General features: G+C 42.5%; 1 non-coding gene across 1 annotated transcript; it reads left to right on the plus strand.

Annotated features, from left to right (window-relative positions):
* Window positions 1–15,720: 15,720 nt before the first annotated feature.
* Window positions 15,721–15,792, plus strand: Trnaa-agc (transfer RNA alanine (anticodon AGC)). The gene has a single exon. It is a non-coding gene; the product is annotated as a tRNA-Ala (tRNA).
* Window positions 15,793–16,030: the final 238 nt, after the last annotated feature.

Genomic DNA, 16,030 nt, shown 5'->3' on the forward strand with positions numbered 1-16,030 from the left:
GGAGAGAGAGAGAGAGAGGATAGAGAGGAGAGCAGAGATACGCCATATAGCTCTAGAGAGAGAGAGAGAGAGAGAGAGAGAGAGACAGAGAGAGAGAGAGCGCGAGCTCTTCCTGTCAGGATGCCTGCAAAGTTTTTCAGTGCGTTTCCAGCTTTTGTTTTCATTGCCTCTGCTGGGGTAGGTTTTCAGTGACAAAGCGGCCCTTGAGTGGTTCCTCCATCTGCAAGTAATCCCTCACCTACATTCCTTTAAGTAGCTCCAATTAACTAAGTTGGGCTTTCGTAGTATCTTTTACACTCGTTTATCATTGGTTCTCTATCTAGGATAAGTAGACGTTTGTTTATGTCTCCCGAGAAATGGAGTGACACAAGTGTTCACCTATGAGAGGGAAGTCACTGGATGCGTAAGAAGATTGGAACCCCCTACTCACAGAGCCATCATGGAGCACACAACATCCAGCTGTGCCTGATCAGTGTACAGAAAGAATCCTGGGAACTATTCAATAGCTATTGTTTGGTTGAATACAAGTGGATATTGGAAATGGGGTTTCCACCTTTTTACTAGAATCCTGACTATAGGATAATATGTAGTTGTTGACGCCAGCAAAGATGATTGGGGCATTGTTATACTTTTGTCTACAGCCAGTGTATTGGTTAGTGTGTATGGTGGGGTGTAGACTTTTGGACAATTACTCAATTGCTTCCTTTTTTTTCCTTCAAGACAGGTTTCTCTGTGTTAGCCTTGGCTGTCCTGGACTCACTTTGTAGACCAGGCTGGCCTCGAACTCACAGAGATCTGCCTGCCTCTGCCTCCTGAGTGCTTGGATTAAAGGCGTGACCCACCACGCCTAGCCTCAGTTGCTTCTTAAAGTGAGAATTTCACCCTAGGACCACTAACTGAGGTGGAAAGGAGAGGGCCTGGACAGTTTCTCCTGCGATACTCTCCAGTCACAGAAGTTGTTATTGTAGTGGAGAAGAGGTGAGTGTCTAGCGAGGTGAGATGTGTGTTGGTCACAAATGCACTTTCCCTCAAAAGAAAACTTCTGTAATGGAAAAGAAGGATTTATTGGGATCGCCTGATGCACTTGGGAAATAATTGTGCTTCTCTCTATTGTCCCTGGCCTTCCACTCGGAAACAGCAGTGAAGTTCTGGAGCTCCAGAATCAATGAATTTTGTGATCATGGACAGTCTCTTAGCTTTTTGGAACAGATGTGAAACGGTCTATCTTTCTTCCCTTAGATAGAAGGAAATGCTCACCTTCTAAAAGGTAGATAAGATCCTCGGGTCTCTGTATACTGATAATACTCCTCTGAAGTCATGCTCAAAGACCACAACCTCCCCGACAACAGGAACTTTCTGTGATCACTAACATTGGACAACTCTGCCAATTGCCTGCATCTCACTGACCTACTTTTGCCAGTGAGTATGCTTTTTCAAGTGGCTTAAAGGGTGACTGAAGATGTTTTCTTTCAGGGGAATGCAAGCTCACAGAAGGGCAGACTGGGTGGAGCTTTCTTTTACTTTGCAGAACATCATGCGCCGCACCATAGTTGCCATGTAAACCTTACACCATTTCCCCCATTTTAATTCCCTTTTATTGGAGGCTGAGATGATGTGATGAGAAAAGCAGAGTCCAACTTTCAGGACTTGGACTCAGGTAAGGGTGTGGTTGACCCCATTGAGAGCTCAACCAACACCTTGTGGTTCAGACACCCAACTATCCCCCAAAGTTGAAAGGTCTTTCTTAGCAATTTGAAATTATTCCATGAGTTAGAAACTAGGTGATTCTCAGAAGATTCACATGATTCTGCACCCCAGGTGTAACCCCAAATCTGTGGATCCGTCGATAACATTCCTGAGTTTTCTGAGATGATTCCCATCTCTAAACTGAATCCCCAGAAGGGGTTTGCTATGCTCATGCAAGCATTTTAACAATCACAGCTACCATTCAGTCTTCCCTCTTAAGGTTGAGGTTTATGCTTCATTCTGTGTATGGATACTCTGCTCATGGAGGAGAGAAGTGGGTGTCAGTTTCCTTGGAAATGGAGTTACAAGCAGTTGTCAGCTCCCTGATTTGAGTACTGGAAACAAAATTCTGAAAGAGCACCAAGTGTTTTTAACTGATAAGCCATCTCCCTAGCTCTTATTCAATTGTCTCTATAAAAGTTTCCTTCTGTCCTATGAAGTTTGCTATGCAGATATTGCTGATTTGACTCTTAGTATGTCATATATTATTTTTCTAGGATCACTTCTATACCATTATAATTAATATTTAATTTAGATGCTACAATAAATTCAGAGTTTGGAAAAAAATAGGTCAAATATGAAGTTTATTCCTGCAGTCTCATTAAGAACCCATTAGGTCTAGTTGTCTCTCTTCTGGTGACATTAAAGCTGATCACCAGGTCCAAGTGTTATAGCTGATCACATCAACATAAACTTTCTAATCTGTATTACATACCAAGGTTTTTGCATGCAAGGAAGATTGTTGGGTAGATCTGCATTTCACTAAGGGTTGTAAAGGGACGACATTATAATTTTATAAGCATTTGTGTATTTATTATTTAGGATTCTTCTATTACAGACACTTATCATCTTTGCTAAATTTTGGTATAAAAAGAAGGTTCAGGTAATTACTTAATTCTTTTGTAGTAGTTCCTCTTTTCAAAAACAAAACTTTGTTACTCTAGGACCTCGTTTATTGGTTTTGCTTTACATTTAAGTTTTTTGAAGTTTGGATACTGAATACATGAACACATGAACTAAGTATGATAGGAAAATGAAACTTTAATTTCATATAAATTTAATCTTACATTTGAATGCCTACATGTAGCTAGCCAGTGCCACAACATTACATAGCAGCTGCTTTAGACATTTTTCTCCATCTCAGTTTCTTCACTTAGTAATGTACACTGGTGATCACTTATATAGTAGTAGGAAAAGGAGCCCTCCTGCCTTATTATACCTGCATTATAGCATAGATATAGATGTAGGTGGACCTTGGATTATTCAGTGACATCCCCATTGGTGAACAGCTATACTATTTTTAGTAGTCTTCTGTTATGATTTATTTTACAAGAAAAAATCTCATGCCTGTTTATGGCTTTTAATATCTGTACGTTGTGCCTTTAGGGTGGAACCTTAGAAGAAGAGTGGCTGGTTAAGGAAGAGAAAAAATGTTCTATCTCTTAATGAGAAGATTTGAACCAGACACTCCAGAATCCAGCAGTGAGAAGATTTGAACCAGACACTCCAGAATCCAGCAGTGAGAAGATTTGAACCAGACACTCCAGAATCCAGCAGTGAGAAGATTTGAACCAGACACTCCAGAATCCAGCAGTGAGAAGTAAATGTGGGGGAGAAGAGATGGCTCTGTGGGGTAAACTACTTGCCACAAAAGCAGGAAGACCTGAGTTTGGATCCCCGGAATTCACATTCAGGTGGATGAGACAGTACAAGCCTGTGATGCTAGCACTCCTCCAGTGACACAAGGGGTGGTAACAAAATACTTCCCCGAAGCTCATGTGACAGTTAGCGTAGAATGTGCAATAAAGAACAGAAGACAGTCGCAGACAAGGGGGAAGGTGAGGGCCAACACCCAAGTGTATCTTATGCTTTTGATTGCCGATGTTTTCTGCTTTCTTATTCTTGCTAGTATGGGACGAGTGAAGATTTAAATTTCTTTTTTCACTGATCCTCAAGAACAAATATCACAATGGAGAAAAGAATAATAATGGGCCGTGTAGACAGACAGTGGGAGACATCAAGATCAAGCCTGCATTCTAGTTGTCATAGCCATGTCCCAACCCCAGAACCTTGAGTGAGTTCTTTCCCTTTGCTGGCATCCTATCTAGCACACATGAGGTCCTTAGTATGGAAACAATGGAAGCACCCACACACAAACCTGTGCCCACAAACATGCATACATACAAATGTACACCCCACACACAGCCACAAGCAAAAAAGGGAAAAATTAGATCATATTGTATACCTTGTTGTTTAATCAGAATATTTAGTAATCAGTATAACAGTTCATATGAAAGTGAAAAAAAAAACAATAGAAAAGCAGAATATTAACACTCTATATGATAATACTTAAAAGAAATGTGATATATACATTTGTACATACACATGCACAAGAAAACAACAGAATGAGATACCATTATGCTAATTTTAGGGATCATAAGAATGCTAAGTATTAATATGTTTAATTCTGCACATGACACGCTGTATTGGTTTTGCATGGCTGTGAACAATGTACTTGACAGAAGTGCCCAGGAGGACCAGTTTAATCTTATGATTACAGTCCACCATGGAGAAGACTTAATCATCAATTACATCATAACATGACAACAGGAGAGGTATCCATCACATGCCTGACAGGAACCCGAGAGCCCAGTGGGATAATATATCTCTGAGGAAGCATCAGAAGTGAGGTGCTTTCTCCAACCAGGCTCCATCGCTTTAAGTTTCCACAAGGTTCCTAAATGGAGGCATGAGGCAGGGAACACACATTCAGAACAGGAGAATGTGGGGAATAGTTCATTTTCAAACCGAGCATTCTACTCGGTAGGAAGCAGAGGAGCCTTCTGCCAATTCAAGAGGCTTTTCCTTTTGGAAAGATCAAGGGACTCATAATGGGAAATTATGTTCTTTTCCTGGTCATGTACATATGTCGATAAATGGAATTTTTAAGTCTCTGAGCCTAGGTCACTCACCAGATCGCTGATACAGCCTATCGACACCAGCTTAAATAGTAATGATTCAAGTGTATATCTCAGATGGATGCTAAAATATCCAGTTAATCCGTAATTTCAAAAGTGATAATGCCTTCTAAACTGCTTTACTAAAACTATAACATGTATGTTCTCTAAAGTGAGGAGATGGAGCTCTATATATTAGCATTGTTTCGCAGAGCATAACATTTTTGGTTGTGTAGCTACCCTCACTACCTCTCCTAAGAGCTGTCTCTAGACAAGGGTAGTATTTTTTGCTATCATATGGTTCATTTCCTAGAAATATTATGATCTCAAAAATAAAAGAAAAAATGAAAGTCTGATCAGAAGAGTCTTTGTCAGGTTGGACTTCAGCTTTTTGATTTGGATTGTCTCCTCCACAGTTTATATGCTGAATTTCACCATATCAACAGTTGTTGTTTTACTTGTTTTGCCATGTTAAGGACAGAACCAGGGTCCTTCAGCTTCTTTGGCAGGCATTCTACCACTGACATGTACTGCCTGCTCTGTTCAAACAAGATCTCACTTAGTAGAACCCCCCCCCCAGCCTCAGTTTACCAAATGCTGGGATTATAGGCTCGGCACACCACACTTGATTTATCTGTTCACTTGTTGATGGAACTTTGTGTTTCTGTTGGTAAAGATGCTATAAGCATTTGGAAATTGTTGTAATACAACATTATGACAATATCACTTACATTCTAAAAACAAAACAAAACAAAAACAAAACCCTGCAACTTTTGCTGGACCTCACAACTGAGTAAATGATACACCATGAGATCACTTAAGACAATATGCTCACGTGGGTAATGATACACACTACTTGTGCTCTGTGGCGGGACCACAGTATATAAACAGTTTTTACACATTGATCGCGATGTCATATTATATATACTGGGCAGAAAAGGACATGTGAAAGGGGGATGTCCAAAACTTATCTTTTGGTATGATAATGAAAGGATATTAAATCCTACCCTCATGGAAATGATGGACAACCAAAGCTTAAGGTCTTATACACGCAGGGGCTGGGTCAAAATGTCAGATGGGTTCTCCTGGAGCTGGTGTTCCGCAGGATAGGATTTAGTATTCTTGAAAGTAGAATAAAACAGAGAATATGCCAAATTGTATTACAAATTCGACCCAGCTTGGGCTACCCAGTGAGCTCCAGATCACCCTGAGCTACACAGTGAGCTGCTTCCCGAAGGAATAAAATACATGTTCTGGAGAGCATGATCGTAATAATGGGAAAATTGGGTTACAACGATCATAACTGATGTGGGTCAGTTTTTCTTATATGTCTTTAAATGTTTATCCAGAAGTTTCAAAGTACAAAACTAATAGAAACATTGCTGCTCCTTCCATACACAGCACTCTACTCATAACAAAGGCAGGCTCTAGTTCTGGATCGGTGTCCCACAGTGTTCCTGTACTCGAAGTCTATCCTTTCCACAAAGACTTTCAAAGATAAAATGGAGACCTTAGTGACACATGCAACTCTATCCCTACAGTTGTGGAGATGCATTGCTGTGTGGAACTTGCTGGCGTCCAGCTTAGTTCCCTGTGTAGTGAGAGACCCTGTATGAAGTGACTAAAACAGACAATGATACAGCAGGACGCCCAACGTCCTCTTGTGGTCTCCACATACATGAAAACCTACGGACACACACACACACACACACACACACACACACACACACAGACAGAGAGACAGAGAGAGACAGAGACACAGAGGCACAGAGAGAGAAAGAGAGTAAACTTAAACTACTTTGAATGAAATGATCCTAATTTTGCCTGTAAAACTGGTTAAATATGAAAGAATAATTGTAAAATCTGACACAAACACCAGGCTGCTCCTGGAAGTCACCTGCAAGCATAGAGCAACACAATGCAAATGACTGGCAGAGAAGGAAGTTGTCAATGCCACCTCAAGAGGGCTTGGAAGGTCTGGGAAATGCGTCTGAGTGTCAGTAATCCAAGTGTAAACACCATGCTCTCTATTAAGCACCTCTCTATCTATACTTTGCACTGCTCACATTACACTAAGGGAGGGTGAAGTGAGTTGTTGAGCGCGAGATTTGTGGTAATCTGTAAATGGAAGTGCATTAGCAGGCCCCATCGGCTTCTAAACACAGCAGTAATACTGGTAATAGTAATAGTGGGGATACTTCTTACTAGGTAAAAGAACAGCTATTTTACTCATAATGTGGGTAAGAATACAGTTTGGCTGCCCCCTGGTGGCTACAGTGAGAGCTGCAGGTGTGAGAGTCTCAGGCCAGATGGTCTCTGTGGTGGGGAGGGAGGAACACAGGCTGATGAAGTGGACTTGCTGAGACCTTACCTCCTGAGTTTGGTGAGTTTTTTTTTTTTTTCACTTTTGTGTTTTTTTATGTCATATAAGAATTCATATCTAGCCTAATCGTTAGATTGGAAATCAATCCTGGTCTAAGGTGAAAATAAGAGGCAGCATTAGAGGAGGTGGAATTATAGAAGCCAGGGTGAGTCTACACAGTAACACACACATGCATTCACACACACACACACAGGCTCCAATCCGTGTGTCTATCTACTTCTTTTGTTCTTTGAAACTGAAGATGGTGAATACTGTCCCAACATATAGACTATATATACATTCTTTATCAAGTGTGTGTGTGTGTCTGTGTTGCAGATGTATATGTGAGCACAAATGTGGAAAAGGACAGGACAGCCTCCAATGTGGTATACAAGGCACCATCCCTCTTTGAAAACCTAACGAAGGGCATGCAGCCAGGTCAGCAAGCCACAGGGATTTGCTGTCTCCGTATTCACAAGCAAGCATGTGCAATCACACCCATTGTAGGTTTTTCTTTTGGGGGGATGGTAAATGGAAGTCATGTCCTCTGATCAAAGGGCCAGCACTTTACTGATTGAGCAATCTTCCCAGCCTTATTGTTATCAACTGCAGCACAAGGATTTTCCAATTTGCACCTGGATACAAAATGTCAGACAACACTAAAGCACATTTATTACAATAAGTAAATTGATATCTGTTGCTGGCCTGAATCCTACTACTACCAAAGGACTAGCTTCAGTGGGATGTCCCTGACATGGAGCTATCTGCCAACATACCTTTTTTATTGTCTTTATTTTATTTCATTCTAATTAATTATTCACCTTACATTCTGGCCACAGCCCCCTCACTCCTCTCCCACAGGTTCCACACTCCCTCCCTCTTCCCCCATCTCCCTTCTCTACTCCCTAGAGAAAGGCACCCACACACACCCACCTACCCCAGCTCCTCAAGTCCCATGAGGAGTGAGTGCTTCCTCTTCCCATGTGGCCTGGCAAGGCAGTCCCACCAGGGGAGGAAGTAAAAATGCAGGCAACAGAGTCCATGTCAGAGACAGACCCACTAGCCTCACTACCAGAGGACATGATGACAGAGCTGCCCATAGGCTACCTCTCTGCAGGGCTCTCAGGTCCACTCTGTGCATGGTTCATGGTCCCTGGCAGGACGCCAACTCTGCACAGCCTCCACCATTGGACCCTAGTTGGTTGGCTCTGTTTGTGCTCCCCACACACATCTTTCTAAGAAGTGTCACATTGATCATTTTCTGCAGATCTTGATTTATGTGGTGATGAGGAAGCCAGAGGAAATTGGAACCATGTTGACTTTGGAGGATGTAAGACCAAGTGGCAGAAGAGACAAGGCTACTCAGCACTCACAGAGCTGAAGAAGCAACACCTGAAAAATCTGAAAGGAGCCAGGAAAAAGAGAGACAGACAGAGAGAGAGAGAGAGAGAGAGAGAGAGAGAGAGAGAGAGAGAGAGAGAGAGAGAGAGAGAGAAAGAGAAAAAGGTCCAGAGAGCAAGGAGAGGCTATGCTGAAGAAGGAGACAGTATGTAAGGTGACAGGAAAGAGAAAATAAAGGCCCTGGTTGTGGGAGGGTTCCAGAGGGCTCTCTACTTTTCAAGGATAAGAGTCTCAGAACCTGGAGCTCAGAGCTGCAGCACCAGCTTGTATCCATAGTTAAAGAACACAGAGTCCAGAATGTACAGAAGAATCTATAGTTAAAGAGCCCTGAGTCCAGGACCTACAGAAGAGTCTCTCAGTGGCTACTATTGAGGACCGTGTAGCCCTGATTCTTGGACTGCCTGGATCCTGCGATGCAAGTTGGAGCAAAGAGCTGAGCAATGTGCACATTCTGGGGGCACGTGATCTGTAATATGTTTAGGGTTAAGGTTCTTTGTCTCTTTATCAACCTGCATACTGTCATGGCTGGGAGCTGTCAACTATAGTGGGAAAGGAAATCTGACTGTGTATATGTGTGTGTGTGTGTGTGTGTGTGTGTGTGTGTGTGTGTGCAAGCAATAATTTTAAGTACCAAATAAACTTAAAATTATGTTCTTTACAGTGGATGATAACACAAGAAAATACTGATAATATGTAAATATATATGTATATATATATGTCTTATGCTAGGAGAGGTCAAAAGAGGGTGTGAGATCTGCAAGGACTGGAGTTACAGGTGTTTATGATTTTCCATCTGGGCGCTGACAACTGAACAAAGGTCATCTGCAAGACCCTTCCTGCTAGAAAGAGTACTCTTTACCAATGAACCATCTCCCCAGCTTCTGAAGGACACTGTATTAGAGTCAAATAGGAAGACCCTAATGACTGTAGAGTACTTCTCACTGAAGAGCCAGGTTTGGTGCCCAGCATCGATCAGGAGGCACACAGCCATGCATAAGTCCAGTTGCAGGGGATCTGATGCCACTTGTGGCCTCTTTGGATACCAGGCACCTACCTGGCACATAGGTATTTATTCAGACATGTACTCACACAATGAAATAAAATAAAAGAGCAGAGGAATAACACAATGAATCAAAAAAACAAGACAAAAGAGAAAAGCTCCAAGGAGGAGAGCTGTGAGTTCCAGGAGCTTTTCAGAGGAAAAGGAAGGAGTAAACGAAGAGGAAATGCTGTACCTTTTAAACTAATCCATCATGGATATCAGCCACATGGTTCAGAGGCAGCCACAGGGTAGGGAGGGGAGGCAGCCTAGAGAAACAGTGACCCTCACAGTTTAAGGGAAGCAAAAGGAAGTAGTGAAAGCACAGTCAGAGAAGAGATAGAAGAAAAGGAAAGGCTAGAGTTTAGGGTAAATTCAGAAAGAGGGCAGACTTGGGAGCAAGATTGCAGCTCTGTGACAGACTGCAGGAGGAGAAGGGGTTATGGGAAGGCAAATCACATCACCTCATGAAAGGATCCATGCTCCCATTGCTCCAATATGCCTTAGGTGGGGGTACCTTCTCAGGACAGATGCTGAGCGGATCCAATTAGATTAACTCTGCAGTGGGGAGGGGTTGGCATGTCTCCCCCAGGAGGAGATTTCATTCTTTTGGCAGTGGGGCAGCAGCCTTCCATTAGTGAGGCTTCAAGGCTCCTGTGACAGAACCTCACACAGGACTGAGGTATAGGCAGAGAAGGGCTACCCACATAAACACAAATCGAGGCTCCTTGTTTGCAGCTGGTTAAAGCAAGGGAGTCAGAGAGCATTTTTTGTGTTTTCCAGGGACTCAGGTGAGAAAGATTTTTGATAGAGAATGTTTTAAAGCACCCAAGACTTCAGGCACGGCTTAATGGGAATGTCTTGGGATGGTGGAGCTGCAGACAAGGCTACTGGGCATGGTATATCAGGGCCACATTCCACTGTCTTTAAAGACAAGGGTCTTTGCCTTTCGGTCCTGAAGATTGGTATGGAGGTGTGCTTTGCTGACCCAAGCTGTGTCCTACCAGGTTGGCAGATCACAGTTCTATTTTCACACAGGGTCTGATGATTGTCCGTGGCATACTCAGTTTCTGTTTAAAATAAATAAAGCATCCTTCATTAGGCTGCAATTATAATACCATTCTCTTTATTCATTAGAAAATAATATGAAGGTCACAAAAAATAGAAAGTGTCTTATTGGGTGAGACACATTCTTGTTTCTCTAAAGTGCAATCATATCTACTGTGCATGCTTTAAGTTCAGACTTGTAGCACTTGCTCCAGTGAGTCTGTTCTCTGTTCTTGTAATACATTTGCAAGCAAATACACACCATATTTATTTTGTGAGTCTTGCTTTCCTCGGGCTGTAGACTTTTTCTCATGTCCATTTACATGCCAGTTTCACCGTTTATTCTTTTTAACAACTGAGTAGCTCTCTATCAGGTAACTATACCACATTTTCTTTACCCATTAATCTGTTGAGAGACATCTTCATTCTTTACACTTTCTGTCTATTATAAATAGAGCAGCAGTGCACATGGTGGAGCAAGTGTCCATGTGGTAAGGTGAATCGTCCTTTGGGTATATGACCAAGGGAAGAACACCTGGAACCTGAGGTAGATTGACCCCCATCTGCAGTACAAGCCCTTCTTAATCAACCCTTATGAACTCACAGAGACTGAAGCAACAAGCACAAGACCTGCATGGGTGCAGATCCCATGTGTATACATTACAGCCTTTGGGTTTGTATAGTTATGCGACTCCTGAGTGTGTGAGAGTGTGGGTCTCTGATTCATCTGACTCTTCCTGAGCCCCTTCTGTTGGTTTTCATTGTCAAATTTCTATGTGATAGTTGTGTTTTTACCTCTTTCTAACTTATTTTGTTATTCATTGTTCTTATCTGTTAGAACCCTGTTATTTTACAGTGAGTGAAGTGAAGGGGGAAGATCTGGATGGGAAGGGGAGGTAGAGTGGAACTAGGAGAAGTAGGGGGAGAGGGAAGTGTAGTTGGGATATACTACGTGAGAAAAACTCAATTTATACAGGATAAAATGGGGGAGGAATCACCCAGACTGGGTGGGTGCCCCATGCAAGTCATCCCAATATGCAGACATGCAGAAGCAGGTGGATCTCTGTGAGTTCGAGGCCAGCCTGGTCTAGAAAGCAAGTCCAGGATAGTCAAGGCTACACAAAGAAACCCTGTCTCTTATAAAAAAAAATAGAACCATGGATCACAGAGAAATACTTACACATACCCTGGTACCACTAGGTCACTGAGTTTCAGAAACTACCCACCAACGCCTAAACACTAGGTCTGCCCTGGCAATGAAATGCTAAGGCCTCTCCTTCACCCTCACTTGACTTTTGTATCCCTCCCACCTTCCCTCTCATTTTGCCTGTGTCTTCATTTTATTTTGTTGCTCTCTTTCTCCTTGCAGTCTCTAGTGCTCTGCCCTTACTCCTTGTCTGTAGGCGTTACCTTTTCCTAACCTACTTGTTTTGGTGGTTTCTTTAAATACATATACCTCCCTTCTAATCAACCTATCCCGGATAAGAGAGAAAAGAGGTTAATAGGGAACAGGAGAAGTAGATCTTGTTGAATTCAGCTCCTGGGAGTGAGTCCCCTGGCACAGTCAGCGTGATTTCAGCAGACCAGCAATTCCTCCAAAGTTGCTGCTGGAACCTGGAAGAGCAGCTGGAACCCGATGCCCTGAAGCGTTCTCTGGAGCAGTCTCTCTAGGAGTGTCTCAAAGTGGAGCAGTGGACAGCCAAACTGTACCAAGTCCCAAATAGCTCCAGCCTCCTGTTTATGGCATATCCCCATGAAGTGGTTTGACTTCGACTTGTATAAACACCACGTGTTCTCTCACAACTCTGTTTCCCATGCCACATGTAGGATCAAAACAAAAACGTGTTTACATCCACTACAGTTGCCCTTTTTTTTTTTTTTTTACAAAGTCATAAAGTTTTATTTTGATTGCGTTCTTTGTAGTATTTCTGTCAATGTGGAAGTTGAGCAACGTCCTTAATCGTAGACTCAGACTTCTACATCCTGGCATCTTCTCTGGATATTTGTACGATGTCCTCACTCATCTCCACATATATGAAATGTTTGTTTAATGATTTTTTTGGCTGAGACATATAGAGGATGACATGTGAAAAGGAGGACACAGTGTAATAAAACCTTCATATCCACACGCTCACACCCCAGTCGCTGTGATGCACAGTAGGGATTTGTGAACACAGAGTTACTTTAAACTTAGTCACTGCAATAAATGATGTGATAGAGAGTGTGTGAAATACTTGTGAGAGAAGATACCAGCCTGCCCAACATTTGAAAACTGCTTTTCAAGGCCTAAAAGCTGAGGCATGTTTTCAAAGAGAATAGGTGTGTGATGAGGAAGTTGCAGGAAGCTCCCCTTGCTCTCAGCTATGGAAATATATTGCCAAGTCAGCGACACGTTCCTATCAGTTTGACATGGTACTGCCAAGTGGAACTAATGGTCAAAGCAACTTTAATTAAACTGAAGAACCTGAAGAATTCCAAGTATGACTTCTTTCAAGTGTGCCTGTTTTACGGAGCATAGACCTTTTTGTTATTATTGGTATTTTCTTTTTGTTGAAAATAGCTTGTTTTGTCATCCAGTAAATGCCATAAGACATGTCATAAAACCACTAAGCTGGAAGTCCTACGTTGCAGAGAGAGAGCTGCTGGAGACTCTTGCAAGCCCTATGAATGCTGCTTCCATTTCTATGCCTTCATATATACTTCCATTTCTATGCCATCATGTTATGATTCTGCCCCTGTCTGCCTAGCCACCTGTGACGTCATTGGCTGCCTGCCACTAATGTGGTCATACCCAAGAATATATAATAGGACAAAGCGCAGCTCTCTCTCTCTCTCTTTTTCTTCTTTCTCTTCCTCTGTCTCTGTCTCTCTCTCTCTGTGTGTGTCTCTCTCTCTCTCTCTCTCTCTCTCTCTGTCTCTCTCTCTGTCTCTCTCTCTGTCTCTCTCTGTCTCTCTGTCTCTGTCTCTCTCTGTCTCTCTCTCTCTCTCTCTCTCTCTGAGATGCCACACATTCCTTTCTCTTCCCATGCTCACGTAATAATCTTCACCATAAAATATGTGTTGTGTGGTGCATATATATTATTTTGCACTGCAAATCATATTTTAAATTTCACATCCTCTTTTCCAGGATGTTGTACAGTGAAAGAGTCAGTGGAGACATGACAGGTTATAGTGTGCACTATCTGATCCCCACGTTCCCGTCTGTGAAAGAGGATGATAATGCTCACCCACAGGATCAGGGGATGGTGGAAATTAAGTTATAATGTTTAAACAGTAGTGAATAGTTATGCTGTATCTCATGTGATTATTTAAATATGCAATTTGCAAGATCTCTTTTCTCTCCTTTCCCCTCTCTCTCCTCTCCCCTCCCCCTCTCTCTTTCTCTCTTGCTTCTACACCACCACCACCTCTTCCTCCTCCTATTCTTTCATCTTTCTTATATTTATTTTTTATTTGCAATTTTGTATTCTGGCTTAAAACTCTAATTATCCCCCTGCCTCACACTCATAGTGATCCAATTATGGCTGTAGGACAGGAAGTGTTCTTGAGATCTGAGTGACATTTTAATATGCATTCTTCTGTGGTGCTCACGCTGCCACATGGCCCTGCTCCCTCCCCAGAATCCGAGCCCTGCTGCAGTGGGTACCATGTACACATCTCTAATAAATGTCCTCTAAAATGAGCACTCCTATTCAGTGCCCCAGGGAACAGCAGCACATCTGACACCTTGCACATTTCTCAATTTCTATCTTCTGACTGACTTTTGGAAGCTTTTCTGCATGTTTCATAGACGTTCGTTATTGAATTTAAACTTTTCAACCTTTTTCTCCTAGTCTTACCTTTCCAGTTTTTTCCCCCTGTGCATTAGGAACAGTAGAAGTCTTTACATTTTAAGGATTTCCCCTTCTCCACCTCTTCAGGCATGGTGTTTATTTGCTGTCTTGTCTGTGAAATCTCCACCTAGGACCAAGGGACTAGCACTTTCTTGCATGTCTTCTATCAGACATTTTATAGACCTATTCTGATACCTTTACATCTCTAACCGATTTTAATTGTCTTGGCATATGATATGATGTTGGTCCTAAATTATATTTTTGGATTTTTGGATAGGGATATACACTCACCTCAGCACTGTCTCCTGAATGACCATCCTTTCCTCACTGAAGTGCCTTTGCATGCTGATCAAATATCAGTTGTCCTAGAAGCCATGGTGGTACGTATGCCAACAATGCCAGTGCCTGATGGTCTGTAGCAGCAGGCTAGTCAGTTCTTCTTGGCGCTGATGACTCTCAAGCTGGATGCCAGCATGAAATACATAGAAAAATGTTGGCCCCACATAGGCAGCTGTCTGTACATGTGTGTGTGTAAGTAGCACTGTTGATTTTGGTCTGTCTTTTACTTGTCAACCTTCCTTCCAATAGCTTGTTGGCTCATTTACTGTAGACTCACAAGGAGGTGTCCTATGAAGCAACGTTTTCTTTCATAATTCCATTTCCAAACTTTTCCCCACACTATGCATTTATCTAGAAGTGTAGAATTAGGCACAGACGTTTTTAAATTAGTATATATAAATTTTTATTTTCATTGCCTTGGACACGTAGAAAAACTAGACCAAGGATGAATTGTCTGACCCAGGAACATAGTATGTCCTTCATTTACAAAGACTGTCTGCATTTTAATAGTGGTTTTAGATATTTCAGTATGTGGGCACTATAGGTGTATGTACCCATATTATTTGCCAATATTTCCCCCTTTTTGATCCTGGTATACCAGGCATTATTCTAAGAGACCAGGATCATCTATTGGGATTTTCTGTGAAGTGAGAGTTCAAGGTTGCGTGAAGTGGCAGGAACGCAATCAATGCCGATGTTCCTTCTGAGTGATCTTTCTGTGGGAGAGCATGGCTTCGTCCGTGTTGGGAAGATTCTTAGATGGTTCGCGAAGTTTCCCCCGAGTCCCTTCTGGGCCTTTTGCTGTTCCCGAGAGCATGTTTCAAGCCATGAGAGACATGTGCCAGAGGCAGTGCCGCGGGCTTTGTTCCGAAGATTGTCTCTGCAAGAAGCAAATTGACTAGAGGAAAAGAAGCTGCTGGCCCTGGGAAGCCGTGGGAATGGTGCAACAGTCTGAGTGCCTTCATATAAAGCTTCTATGTAGCAACGCTTAGGTGTGGGGGTGTAGCTCAGTGGTAGAGCGCGCGCTTAGCATGTGTGAGGCCCCGGGTTCGATTCTCGGCATCTCCACTGCTTTCTTAGCTAACTTTTCTGTTTGCCTTTGCATACTCTTGTTTTTCTACTCAAGGTGGATCAAAACTTAACTTTTGCTGAGGCTCTAATATATTCATAGGGAATTCTTGGTGAAAGAACCTGTGTGTGATCATGAGCACGTTCATCTAGAACACTGACAATTTCAGTGTCTAGACCATCACCGTCTGCTGAGTCGAGCGTGGCCATGCCTCCCAGAAATAAGATTTGGTCCATG

Source organism: Acomys russatus, chromosome X (assembly GCF_903995435.1).
Source record: "Acomys russatus chromosome X, mAcoRus1.1, whole genome shotgun sequence".
NCBI classification, from domain to species: domain Eukaryota; kingdom Metazoa; phylum Chordata; class Mammalia; order Rodentia; family Muridae; genus Acomys; species Acomys russatus.